The sequence below is a fragment of the Marmota monax genome, unplaced genomic scaffold (assembly GCF_021218885.2).
Source record: "Marmota monax isolate L192 unplaced genomic scaffold, Marmota_monax_Labrador192_F-V1.1 WCK01_AAM20220418_F8-fsc00135, whole genome shotgun sequence".
NCBI lineage: Eukaryota > Metazoa > Chordata > Mammalia > Rodentia > Sciuridae > Marmota > Marmota monax.
Window position 1 is genome coordinate 2,491,138 of NW_026694339.1, and position 13,608 is coordinate 2,504,745.

Consider the following 13,608-nt stretch of genomic DNA (forward strand, 5'->3'; position numbering starts at 1 on the left):
AGAGATGGTGTTTGTTGGAGACTGGTGTGGCAGTGATGGAGCTTATGAGACATGATATGACTCTGGATTATTTTGAAAGAAGAACTAACAAAATTTCTGATGGGTAGATGTTGAGCATGAGAAAAAGAAAAAAAATAAAGTTGAATATAAAAATTCTGGTTTGAGTAACTGGATGGATGAAGTTATCCCAACTGACATGGGATTGGTGTAGCAAGCTTAGGGAAAGAATAAGGAGTTCAGTTTGGACTTTTAAGCTCGAGGTGTTTATGATACATCCAAGTAGATTGCTGAATCTGGATTTTAGGGAAAATGTATTGACTGAAGGTATAAATTTGGGAGTCAATGGCATAAGCCTGGACGAAATTATCAAGGGAGGGAGAGCAGATAGAAAAGGATATGGAATTGTGCCTGGTGTACTCCAATATTAAGAAATCAGGATGCAATGAAGTCCCTTTCCCTTTTCTAAAGAAGACTGAAAAGGGTCACTGAGGAAGGTAGGGAATAGAGAGAATGTGGTATCACAGAAGCCAAGTAAAGAAATGAGTGGCTGGGTAATATGGAAGCAGGATAGAAATAATTTTCTTTTGATTTTAATTTTAAGATGGGAGGAATAAATGCCTGTTTGTATGGTTATGGGAATGATTGAACAAAGTAAAAAGTGATGATGTCAGAGGCAGAGAGGAGAATTCTGAAGTGCTCTTGAAGAGGTGAGATAAGAAAGGCTTTAGAGCACAGAGGAGGGATTGACTTTAGATAAGACCATGGAGAGATTATCTCAGTATTGGGCAGGAAGGCAGAACTTGGATGCTGGTGAGGCGACAGGTGTGGGTGCAGATGTTGGTAGGCCAGCAGGTGTGATGAATGCAGATGCTGGTGTGGGGGCAGGTATGGGGGGTGCAGATGCTGGTGGATGGGCAGGTGTGATAGATGCAGATGTTGGTATGCTGGTAACTGTGGTCGGTACAGATGCTGGTGGGTGAAAAGATAGGCTCTGCAATCTGGCCTATGATTTATTTCATTTTCCCAGTAAAACAAGAAATAAAGTCATCACTAAAGAGTAAGGATGAGGGAGTTGTTGAGAATTTGGGAAAAAGGGAAAGATTTGAAATGGTTGTTAGAGATTAGGAAAGGGACTGAATTTGCAGTGTATAATGTGATTGCCTAGTAGTGTGAAGGCCCCACTAGAGGTTTATGGTAAAAAAATTTAACATGGGACTCCTAGCATGCATGTGTACTTTTCTCTGGACTGATTTAATAGCATGGTTCAGGCACATGGGTTACATAAGTTTGTTTATCTAGACTTTGATTTTTATCAAGTATGTTGACAAAGACAAGATTCACCATAGAACTAGATGCTGTAAGTACTAGTTCATAATCTGGACATTTTAAGTACTAATTTAAATATCTATGTAAGTAAATATCATGAATATATAACTATTTTGAAATCTTTCAGCAGTTGGTAAGAAAGTATATCTTCTGTTATAGAATGAATAATTAAATTTTACATAGTACAGATTAAATGAAAGACACTCATGATTCCTGTAAAACTATAAACACTTTCAGTATTTTTCAAGAAATGTTGTTATAACTCTTGGTAATATCACAGATTGTAAAAAAAATCTTTTCATGCTACCTGTGTGTATTCACAAAGTATTATCTGTGTGACTACAAGAACTTACAAGTTTTAATGTAATGAGTTTCTTCATTATGCAATTAAAATATTAATAGCTACTTTTTTATTAAGAAGTAACCATATTAAAATATATAATATTTACGAATTAGTGTCATTGTCTTTTCAATGTCTCTTCAAAGTTTTTTGAAAAATTCTGCTTACGCATCTTTGTATCCCAAATAGTTTCTAATGCACAGTAGGCACTAATATACTTTTGATGAACCAATTAAAACACTACTTCTTGTTTCTCACTTTACTGTGTTGATTCCTAGCCTTTTTGCTGTCAAGTGCATGCCCTGTTCTTGCTCTGTTCCACTTTGTTTTGTGGGAGAAAGGACCTCTGCAGGCTGCCTTTCCCATTAGTAGGCTTTTGCTTTTCTGAAAGGAGGTAAGGAAATGAAAGGAAGAAGTGGGAGCATTGCTCACCTTTGCATTTTGTTTCCTTTCCTGGCAGTGAATGTATTTTTTTCTAGTCCCATCTTTGTGTGATTCTTGCCATTTGAGGAAAGCCAGGCTGTGGCTTGAGCCTCTACTGAGTGTTCTCACCTTCTGGTCTCTGGCAGTCCCACTCTGTGTCCCTTTAGTTCTGTGGGTAAACAGAGCTTTCTGCTGTTGCTCTTCTCTGGTTGACTTGGTTCCCCTGTCTGGCTTGTCACCAATTCTAGCATTTGAATGACTAATTTTCTGTGTTAATCAATCCCTGGGTTCCCTCTGATTTACCTACCAGGACTTGAAACTGCTTTTCTGACTTGAAACTGATGGATACACTTACCTTTATTTCTAGCCCTGCAGAAATAAAACTTGGTTGGGATTTAGTAAAATAATGTTAATTAACTCAATATTTGTCAGTATTAAAATTTCTTAGGACACCTGTTAAATTATCCTTTATCTCCACACTTTCCAAAATCACCTGAATTTTCTCTTCTTTGAGAGAAACAAGATTCTATTCCTCTGCCTGATGCGTATTTTTCATCTCCTTTTTATCTAAGCTACTCCTGAAAGCACTTCAAGATTCCATCAGACATAATTTCTTCTAGAAGGTACTCTCTGTCCCTTCCTCCCATGGTCTCCAATGCTTACTCTCTAGTATCTTCTGTCTTATGCTTCCTACTTCCCTGTACCTTCCTCAGTGGTGACACTCATCTTATTCTTATTTTACCTGCACAGCAGGCATCTCCTCAGAATTCTGGTAGTCTAATTTTCACAACTATTGACAGATCTCTAGAATTTGTGTACCTATACTTAATGGCCTATGTCCTTCTTTTATTAATAAAGAAAAAAATTTAAAATGAGGTTTTTATATTTGAGTTTAAAATAGAAAAATTATTTGTACTCAATGTCTTGATAAATTACATGATACTTTCATAGTCTGGCATCCTTTTCCTCCTTTTATTTTGCCAATGTCATATATGCTTTCTAATTTACAGTTGTAAAATATTTAATATAGTTTGTTTTTTCTGATTCCTTTATTTATTCATTAAAATTATTTTAATAATTAAATTTACTTACTTTACTTAAATTATAAACTAATAAACTATATAATGTAATGTTTCCATAGAAAGTACTAAATTTTTATTAAATTTGTACCCAACAATGGTATAGACCTTTGCTATCCAATATGGTGGCCAGTGTGATAATTATGCACTGAAATTGGGCTAGTACAAATTAAATTGTACTGATGAGTATAAAATATACACTGTATTTTAAAGACAAATGAAGAAGCATATCAAATATCTCATGAATAATTTTTGTCTTGATTATATTTGAAATGAAAATACTGTGAATATGTTGTTGAGTTAAAATCTCATCTATGCCTTTTTACTTTGGCCTTACTTTATATGTGGTAACTATAAAACTTTAAATTATTTAATGTCTCATATGATATTTCTGTGTACCTTTATTTACTTACCTTTATTTCTAGCTCTGTAGAAATAAAACTTGTTTGGGATTTAGTACAATAATATTAATTAACTCAATCTTTGACAATATAAAAAATTGCTTAGGAAACCTCTTAAATTATCCTTTATCTCCACACTTTCTGAAATCAGTGTGACAGCACCGGCATTGAACTTGATGGTGAATGAGTAAATTTGCAAAGGTCACAAGACCTGCTTACTGGTCTAATGCCTGGTCCACGTGCACTACCTATTAGCAGGCTAGGTCAACTGATACATCTGTGAAAAACAAAATAAAAGCCCACTGGTTGCCAGTGCTTGTTCATATAAAGACATAATAATGAATTTGATGTTTTTCAGTGAAGGGGTCAGGAGGGTCAGTCTTTATATTAGCAGGTAAACTTATTGTTCTCATCCATTGGGGCAGTCAGATGGAACATTAATTTATTTCTTCAGATAAGATACTGGAACAACAAAACAAAATCAGATGCTCGTCTCTGTTGCATTTTCCTTCCTCAAAGAAAGATTGAGCAAAATGGCATAGAATTCTCCTGATAGGAGCTCTTTTAAAAGCAGTAATAGCACTCTGAATATTCCATGATGGTGTTCCAGTAAGAAGTCAGTACATTTAGTATCAGTCAACTGATAATGCATGAAGCTAAAAATATTTCCTGGGCTTTATAGCAATTAGATCCTGCATAGAGTAAGCATTCAGTAAGTACATATGGATTTGATTTTGTTTTGATGCTAATTGGCAGGTTTCTAGAAACTAAAGTTTATAGCACTAAGAACAGAGTGTACATCCAAGTAACTAACAGTACACTGGTGCTTGATGTGGGCTGTGCTAAAGGACAGTCTTCTACCAAAAGGCCAGACACAATGCAGATGTTAGTTGTTTTTGCCTTAGGAAATTCTATCTCATTTATACGTATACACAAACACACAAAATACTGTGTTAATGTTTTATAGTGTGTTCACATTTTAAGTTCATGCAGGTATTTTGGCGGAGGTATTACTGTCCTTGTTTTAAAAAGTGAAAACAATTATTGAGCAAAATTTATTCTATAGCAGTCATTGTGCTAAATGTTTACATCCATTACATCATTGAATGTCCTCAGAAGACTTTTATATATGTTATTATCATCCAGAAATTACAAATGTAGAAATAAGAATCAGAGAGGTGCATTAAAGTACCCAATGTCACAGCAATGTTCCATTGACAGACCCTACAATGAGACTCCAGAATGCCAGGCATTACTGTAGTTACAAGACATTTTTCTAGACAGATTGACCCAGGAACTATTCATCATCCATATTGTGTGTTTTCTGAAGTTTTGGTTAAATCTTTTTTGATTTCTTCACCAGACAAGGAAGAACCAATTGGGGAGATTGGAGAAATAGAATCTTGTTTAAAAAAATGGAAGAAAAAGGTAAGGGAATTGTACAGTAAATCAATCATCAACACAAGGAAACTTGTTATAAAGCTAGACCCTAAAGAATGAGTTACTTTTTATTGAACATGAACGTGCCAAACTTCATGATGAAACATATTACAACCAGGAAATAAGTACTATAATCACGTCCATTTTAGAGATGAGGAAACTGTAGCACAAACAGTTCAAATACCACTACCATGTTTATGTAGCTGGTAAGTGGGGAAACTGAAATTCAAACAGCTGTCTGGTTTTGAGCCTCCACTTTTACCCACTGTCATCAGAATAAAATTCAGCACATTTTCGAATAGATACTTATGTTCCTCCAGTGCCCCTTAGAATGACTTTTAAGTCCTTCACTCTGGTGGATGTGTGTGTGTGTGTGTGTGTGTGTGTGTGTGTAGAAAGTAGCGCTCTAGTCTTGAATATGTCTTGAATGTCCCACAGAGGTTCATGTTATAGAAGCTTGGTTCCCACTGTGGTGATGTGAAGGTGGTAGAACTGCTAGGAGACAGGGTCTAGTAGAAGATGATCAGCTTTTGGAAATGATTAACCCTGATCTTTCCAGAAATTCCATCTTTCCATTGCTTTTCAACAAACAATGACAGAAGCAACAATAATGACAGCAAAATTAAACATTCCAGAAAAATACCAAAACGACAGCAGCCAATTTTGTAGTTGTTTTGCTTGTCTCTAATGGTCAGAGTAGCTTCCCTTGCAAAATAGAATTGCTAGAATCTAGGTTTTTGCCTGAAGAAAAATTACTTCCAATATAAATAACTGATCTCATATCTACTAATAACAATTACATATTGGAAGGAGGTTGAGACAATAGGTTGATTATGTGAATTTTGTAAATAATAATACTTTCTAAGTGATTTCCTTTTCTCTTTCTGATAGACCAATGCCCATCTTGCATCACCTGATATTAGACCTTCTTCTACCTGTTACTGCTTCCTCGCTCTCTTGCCATTTACTTGTCATATTTCATTAAGAAATCCAAAAGCAGAATGGAGACTGTTTTAGTCAGCTTTTTTGCTGTTGTGACAAAAGGACCCAACCAGAACAATTGTAGAGGTAGAAAAGTTTATTTGAGGGCTTATTTGGTTTATTTGGTTTCAGAGTCCTTAGTCCATATACAGCCAGCTCCATTACACAGGGCTCAAGGTGAGGCTGAATATCATGGCTGAAAAGTGTGGCAGAGGGAAGCAGTTCACATGGTGATCAGAAAATAGAGAGCAAGGTCTCTACTGGCAAGATACAAATATATATCCCAAAGCCACATCCCACCACTTCAGTTACCACTCAGTTAATCCCTATCAGGAGATTAATTCACTGTTGGGTTAAGACTCTCATAACCCAATCATTTCTCCTCTGAACCTTCTTGCATTGTCTCACATGTGAGCTTTTGAGAGATACCTCACATCCAAACCATAACAAAGACAATTTTGAATGAGAGCCATAAATGTTTAAGAGAGGCAAAAGATGATTTATTGTTTTAATTCTACTTTGCATCAAGAGTTATTTATATAACAGTTCAAAATTGCTTTCACTTTTATTATCTCATTTTATTCTCAATTGATCCTCAGAACAATCTCTAAGGTGGCAAGGACAGACGTTACTATCACAATAAGACAAAGTTAAACCATTGAGTGACTTGCCTCCACTTACATTGAGCAGCTGAATTTTGACTCACAGTTCAACTTTTTATTAAAAAAAAGACATGTAATTTAAAGCATTCTATTATAGGTGACTTCAGAGTTTATTTTTAGCACAGAGAAAGATAGCAATTGCAGGAGCACAATGTGGCAGAGACTGATGTTTTTCTCTTTGTATCCATTCTTCCTCCTTCTCCCCTAGGAATAGAATTTTTAGCTGGGCTTATAGCTGCCCAGAATAAAGAATAAATGTCTCACCTTCCTTGAAACCAGAAATGACCACATTGTGAGCAAAAGCATATAAGTAGAGTGCTGAGTAGCAGCTTTCAGGATTTTGAGAAAACATGCTTCGAGTAATATTTCCCTTCTCTTCATCCTTCCTCTACACTGCTTCTTATAATGTGGATGTGTCCTCTTGGGCTAAGAGGATGCACTGGTGGGGCAGCAACCTGCAAGTCACCTGGATTTCCCAGGACTTTTCAGAGCAGAGTTCTCAGTCTGGTTGAGATGGTATAACTTTAGAATTTTTAATGAAAGGGGAAATGATCTCTATTTTGTCTAGGCCCCTATTATTTTGGATCCCCATTACTTTTAGCTGGATGAGTCGAACACATGTGGTCAAAGCCATTATCTCAAGACAGAGCTCTCATTTGTAGATCAGGTGGTTTTGATAATCACCTGTGATGGAATTTATGGAGGTCTGGATGTATCTAGGTCCTTTGACATGAGTCCAAGATTGAATATTAACACTAAGAATTAGGAAATATCCAACTAGGGAAACTGCCATTTTCAAGCTGCAGATTTTTGTCCACTAAAATATGGAGATTTAATTCATCTTTGAAGCAAAACTTTGGTGATAGATGGACATGTGTGCAGCATGGGGCATTTTTTTTTTTGGTATCCATTTCTTTCTTTTATTCTAGCTCCTCCCTGGTGCTGATGGAAAAGTAGTTTTTTAGCATAAAACATTGATGTGATGCTATTAGAGACAAGAAGGTAATGTTTGCTTATAGGTACTCATCTATGAAGAATTTGAAAAAACATAATATTTAACTATAATAAAGCCAGGGAAAAATTTATCTAGCTTTGATCTGTGAGAACAGGGAAGCTGGCAGACCAGGAGCAGAGGGTAGAAAAGGGAAGCAGGAGGGAGATCAGGGAGAAAGAAATCCTGGGTGCTCATCTTAAGCTAACTCAGTTTTCATCAGACATAGTCAGGAAACGTGGCTTTGGGCAACTTTCTAGGAGTGTGGCTAAGAGACTAATAAAATGTGTTTTCCAATTTGTATTGTATTCATTTGCACTTACGTCTCCAACTCTGTGGATCACAGGAAAGGAGTCATGTATGGCAAAACCTTCCTTATAAAATGGACATGTATGTGGAGGTGTGACTGGGAATCACATGAAATCACATAGAAAAATAGCCTGTAGGTAAAAATGAGAACTTGGCAAAGTTTATTTATTTATTTATTTTTGTTGCTGATGGACCTTTATTTTATTTGCTTATTTATATGTCGTGCTGGGAATCAAACGCAGTGCCTCACACATTCGAGGAAAGTGCTCTATCACTGAGTTACAACTCCAGCCTCGCAAAGTTTATTTTTAAATGACTAGATTTAGATTATCCTGAGGAGAAAGAAGTGTTGCTCATTGTCAGAGAAAGATGTGTGTAGTCCTATTCCAGGACTTGCTTCCAGAAGGTGAAAGAACTATTTTATTTGGGCTCATGTGACAAAGTATGGCAGAGAGGGAGAGGAATACTCTCTTCCTTTAGTAAGATAGCCAGCATGCTTCTCTCCCATCTTCACCGTTTCAGCCCAGCATCCTTGGCCAGAACATTGACCTCTTACAACTGGCCTCATCTGAAGTAGCTCTGCAAGAATGAGGTGGGGAGAGCCAAGGGAGAACATGGCAGACACTGGGTAGACCATGAAACTGGATGAGTGGTCTGTGGGCATGTGAAGCAGCTTTCTGTAGATGACCTAAAGAGCTGGGGCTCCTTAGGAGAGGGAGTTGAGATTCTCACTGAGGTGGCAGGGAAAGGAAGGTGTCAAGGGTGGTCAAAGCTTGGGCATATGATGAGTCATCAAAATAGTATACTTAAGGTCTTTTAGGCAAAGGGAAGAGTGAGAAAGGCCTAGAGGAAAGTGAGAGCACAATGCCTTGGAAGAGCTTGAGGTGTGAGGACCTCTGAAGGGGCATGTGTGGGGCTGGCATAGGTGACAACTACGAAGCAGAGACTGTGATTTTGTATAGAGACTGCTATGGATGCTGGCTTAGCAACCTCACGGATTAGCTTTAAGCTCCTTTTAGGAATCAGAATTCTGGAGAGACTCTGAAAGGGTTTTAATTTTTTTTTAACAACAAGATGAACAGTGCTTCATTCAATAGAGAATCTCCTTATTTAGATTTTAAAATATAAGGTAGGATTTTTATAGCAAAAAAATCCCTTTTTGCACCACAGTGTTTTTATTCAGTATCAGTCCTTTTTCTATTCTCAGACCAGCAAATTTTCTCCAATGTACTAATAAAAGCAGTTTCAGTTAAATACTTCTAACTCTGAGCAATGTCTTTTGATGTGACATCTCTCCAGACCCTACTATTTAAAAAGGCACAAGCCTGAAAGAATAGTTTTTTTTTTTTTTTAATACAGTACCTTTGTGTGTATTGGCACATTTAAAGATTCAAAAAAAATGGGTCAAAGGATTTTTGAAGTGTGTAGAAAGAGCATATATTATAGCTCCATGTACCATTCTGGAAGATGACAAGCAGCTTAATTTTAATAAACTAAGTTGACCCTAGAGTGATAAAAGATATACTACCCCAGTTTGGTTTGTAATTTGAGCATATAGATTGTGAGATAACTAAGAGAGTGGGCCATATCAGAAACTGCCTGGCTTTTGTTCATGCAACCTGCCCTGTACCTCCACGCTTTTGTACATACAAAAGAACCCCTTATGCACAAGCATTCTTTGGAAATTTTTATTGCCTCCTGAGAATCTTTTGAGTGTCATACATACATACACACACTGATCGATAACAAGTAGTTCTTACTAGAGTCGTAAGAGTAATAGAAATCATTATCTTGAAGAGAATCTGCACTCCTATGTTTGCTGCTGTACTATTCACAACAGCCAAGATACAGAAGCAACCTAAAATGGTTGTTGTTGGTTGAATAAAGTTAAAGGAATACTACATGGTCTTAAAAAAGAAGGAAATCCTGCTATTTACAACAATATGAATGAACCTGGAGGAAATTATACTAAGTGAAGTAAACCAGGTACAGAAAGAGAAATACTGCATGATTTCACAAAAAAAGTCAAATTCATGGAAACAGTGAATAGAAGGGTTATAGGGAGGGTGTGGAAAATGGGGAGATGTTGTCAAAGGGTCTGAACTTTCAGTTATAAAATGAATCAGGTCTGGTGGTATAGCATGGTGACTTTGGTTAATAATAATCTATACTTGAAATTTGTCAAAAGAGTAGGTCTCAGGCATTTCTACCACACACATAACAGTACATAACTATGTGAGGTTAGGATACATTAATAAACATGATTTTGTTAGTCATTTCACAATGTATACATATTTGAAACATTGAGTTTTATACCTTAAATATACACAATTTTATTTGTCAATTATATCTCAATAAAGCAGAAAATGAAAATCAAAATATAATACTTAATAGATTTTAAAATAGTAAAAACAAATATTCATTTTCTTAATCAAAGAGAGTAAACTTGGAAAAATTTTCTAATGGTTGTTGTGAAAATGGAAAATGGCATAGTATAAGCACAGAATGATCCACGCAAGCAAGTCAGTATTCTATAGTCTCAGAATTATGTAATGAAAACAGCTTCATGTGGTTCATATCAGGGGTCAGCAAACTTTTCTGTAAAGAGCCAAATAATAAATATTTTAGGCTTTGTGGGTCATACGGTTTCTGTCACAATGAACCACTCCTGTCGTTGTAGTAATAATTAGGCATGTACAATACGTTAAGTATGGTTATGTTCCATGGTTTCAATAAAACTTTATTTGTAACAACTGGCAATATGTTAGATCTGGCCTATGAGCTGTTGTTTGCATACTCCTGGTCTTCATTGTCTGAATGGTATTGTTAAATAGTACAGTGATGGGCAAAAACTAGCAGCAAGCTTGAAAACCAGTGTTCTGAAACTGTGTCCCAGGGTCAGCATCACTTGGATACTTGAAAGAAATGCAAATGACTCTCCCTTTATTTACTAAATCTGAAACTCTGGGAGTGTGCCTTTCAGTCTGTTTCAGTAATCCCTCCAGGTGATTCTGGTGCACCCTCACTTGAGAATCATGGATATGGGCAAAGCTCTTTTGGTTGTAAGAAACAGAAATCTAAGTCAGCTCAAATACATCGAAACAGTGTATTTAGGAGTAGCTGCCCCAACAGGAAATCTCTGAAATGTTGGTGCCTTAATTTGGAAGCTAATGTTTTGCTTCCATCACAGTCCTTAGTTGCTTGGGTGCTTTCCACATTGTAGTTCTGATACTTGTAACACTTGGCTTCTAAGGTTACTGCAGTAAAGGAAGACAGCGTGGAGACTGCATTTTGCACAAGTATAAGAACTTTCCCCTCATCATTCATATTTTAAGAGGAGAAAATTTTTGAATGAATTAGATTAGTTTATGGATGAGCTTTCTCTGGGATCAATCTAATCTTGTAAAGTATGGTCAAGGATTAGGTTCACCTACTTAATGTCTGGTTATCAGGAGCTGAGAGTGGGAGAGGTGTGCAGAAATCATTTCATATGCAAGAAAAGGAAATGATTGATGCCTAGCATTTATTTATTGCTTATTATGCTAAGTTGTTCACAACTATTATAGTCACTTTACAGAGAAGAAAAATCAGTATCAAAGCTGAAGTAATGTACACAAGGTACCATAGATAAAGTGGGGGAACCAAGACTTAAACTCAAGTCTGACATCATTGTTGTGCACTTCTGTGAACATCCTGCTTTCAGAAAACTTAGGAATAGGTTCAGTACTCAGAAAAGCAATTGGCTATTTTTAAAAGTAGAGATGTAGGAAAACTACTTTTGATGAGGATAAGTTTATTTTTTTAAATAAATAATTAAATTAAATTTTATGTGACTTTTTATATACCAGCTTTTAGTATTAATAACTCTTCTTTTAAAAAATAATAGGTTTTTTTTCCTGAATTTTTCCATCTCATACTTTATTGTAAATTTTCATGTCATTAAATATTCTTGTGTGTGTGTGTGTGTGTATGTGTGTGTGTGTGTAGCTAGGGATTGAATCCAGGGCCTTGTGCAAGTGAGGCAAGCACTCTACCAACTGAGCTATATCCTCGGCCCCCATTAAATATTCTTATAAAGCTTTTTTTTTAATAGTTGGATAAACTTTGGCTAATCTAGCCACTTTCCTATGATTAGAAAATCTATTTTCAACTATTACAAGAATATTACAAACATAATTCTTGCTCTGCATTTCTGATTATTTTCCTTAAATCAGACTTCTAGAAGTAAGATTAGGGGGAGAGTTCTATATCCATATCTGCGCTCATATTATCTCTGTATTTGCTATGGGAATATAATATGTATATACACATACATACATGCATATACATACAGATATACCCATATATTAAGATTTTCTATGTGAGTTGCCAGCCATGAATAAAAGGATTCTTGTTATCATAATCTCATTAATTTGTGTACTTCCCCAAAATCATCAAAACATGGTAATTTGTGTTTTACTTCCTAATTACTAATGAGGTTGAACATTTTCTCATTTGTTTATTTGCATTTCTTTAGTAATTGTTTGTTCAGCTAATTTGCCCATTTTAAAATATGAGTGAAATGATTCCATCTTTATTTTAATAAAGAATATTTAAATTTTATGTAGGCAAACATTGTAGTCTTTTCCTTCAGAATTTCCTTCTAATGCTCAATGCAAATGAGTTAAAGTTCAATCCACTTAGCTTACCGTGTGCTAGGTGGGGATGAGAAATACTTGGTATCTATCCTTAGGAATCTTGCAATGCATCGTAGTCGACAAATATGTGAACAACAGGCAATGTGACATGTTGACAGTGTGTTCTAGTGTGTAAGATCACAGAGAAGGGAACAACTAATCCCTAGGTCAGAGCAGTCTTTTCAGAAGATGCTCACAGATGTTTTCGGATAGGTACATGAGAATATATATTAAGGGGAGTGGTGGAGTGTGACCAAGGGTATCATAAAGAGACTATTTAAAAAATGAAGCTGGGGACCTTCAAAACCTGATTTCCTGATACCAAATTTTTGCCTGAGGCCAACCCTGTATTCTTTAGAATGCACTTAGGAACTATGACTGTACTTTTCACTTCTTCTGGCAGTTAACTACACAAAGATCTCTGTCAAGTAAATTAGAGAAGACAGACTTGCCTGTGCAGCCTGCAGAGCTCAGGTGCCCTCCAGCCAGCTGCTGAGGATGACTCACTGAGCATTCCCTGGTGCTTTGTTGCCTGGAAATGGGAGAGATGTCCCTGGCCATGGCTGTGGCATTTTGAAGGAATGCAATTAGCAATCTAGTTGGAACTATCCCAAGGCTTACCTCCAGGTCACTTACATTCTTGACCTTTAAGTAAGGTGCAGTCTAAATTTCCAAGGTGAGACATGGAATGGGGAGTCCAATTCAGAGACCCTGATCAACATCTATCTCTGTTTTGACTGAGCTATGGTGTTGTCACAGGCTGTTGGGAACAAGGATCAAAGAGAGGTCTCAAAGGGCTTGAGAGGCAAAGGGAACTTGATAATGATTTAGATGGGTAGGGGTGGTGAGTCAGGGATAGAAAAGAAAGTTATACTAATGATCTGGGATAATCAAGAGGACATTAAGACAAAATAATGTATGAGGAGTGTTGGTGTTAAATCTGATGAATCTGCTTCATGATCTTCAAGGGTAGAGGACAC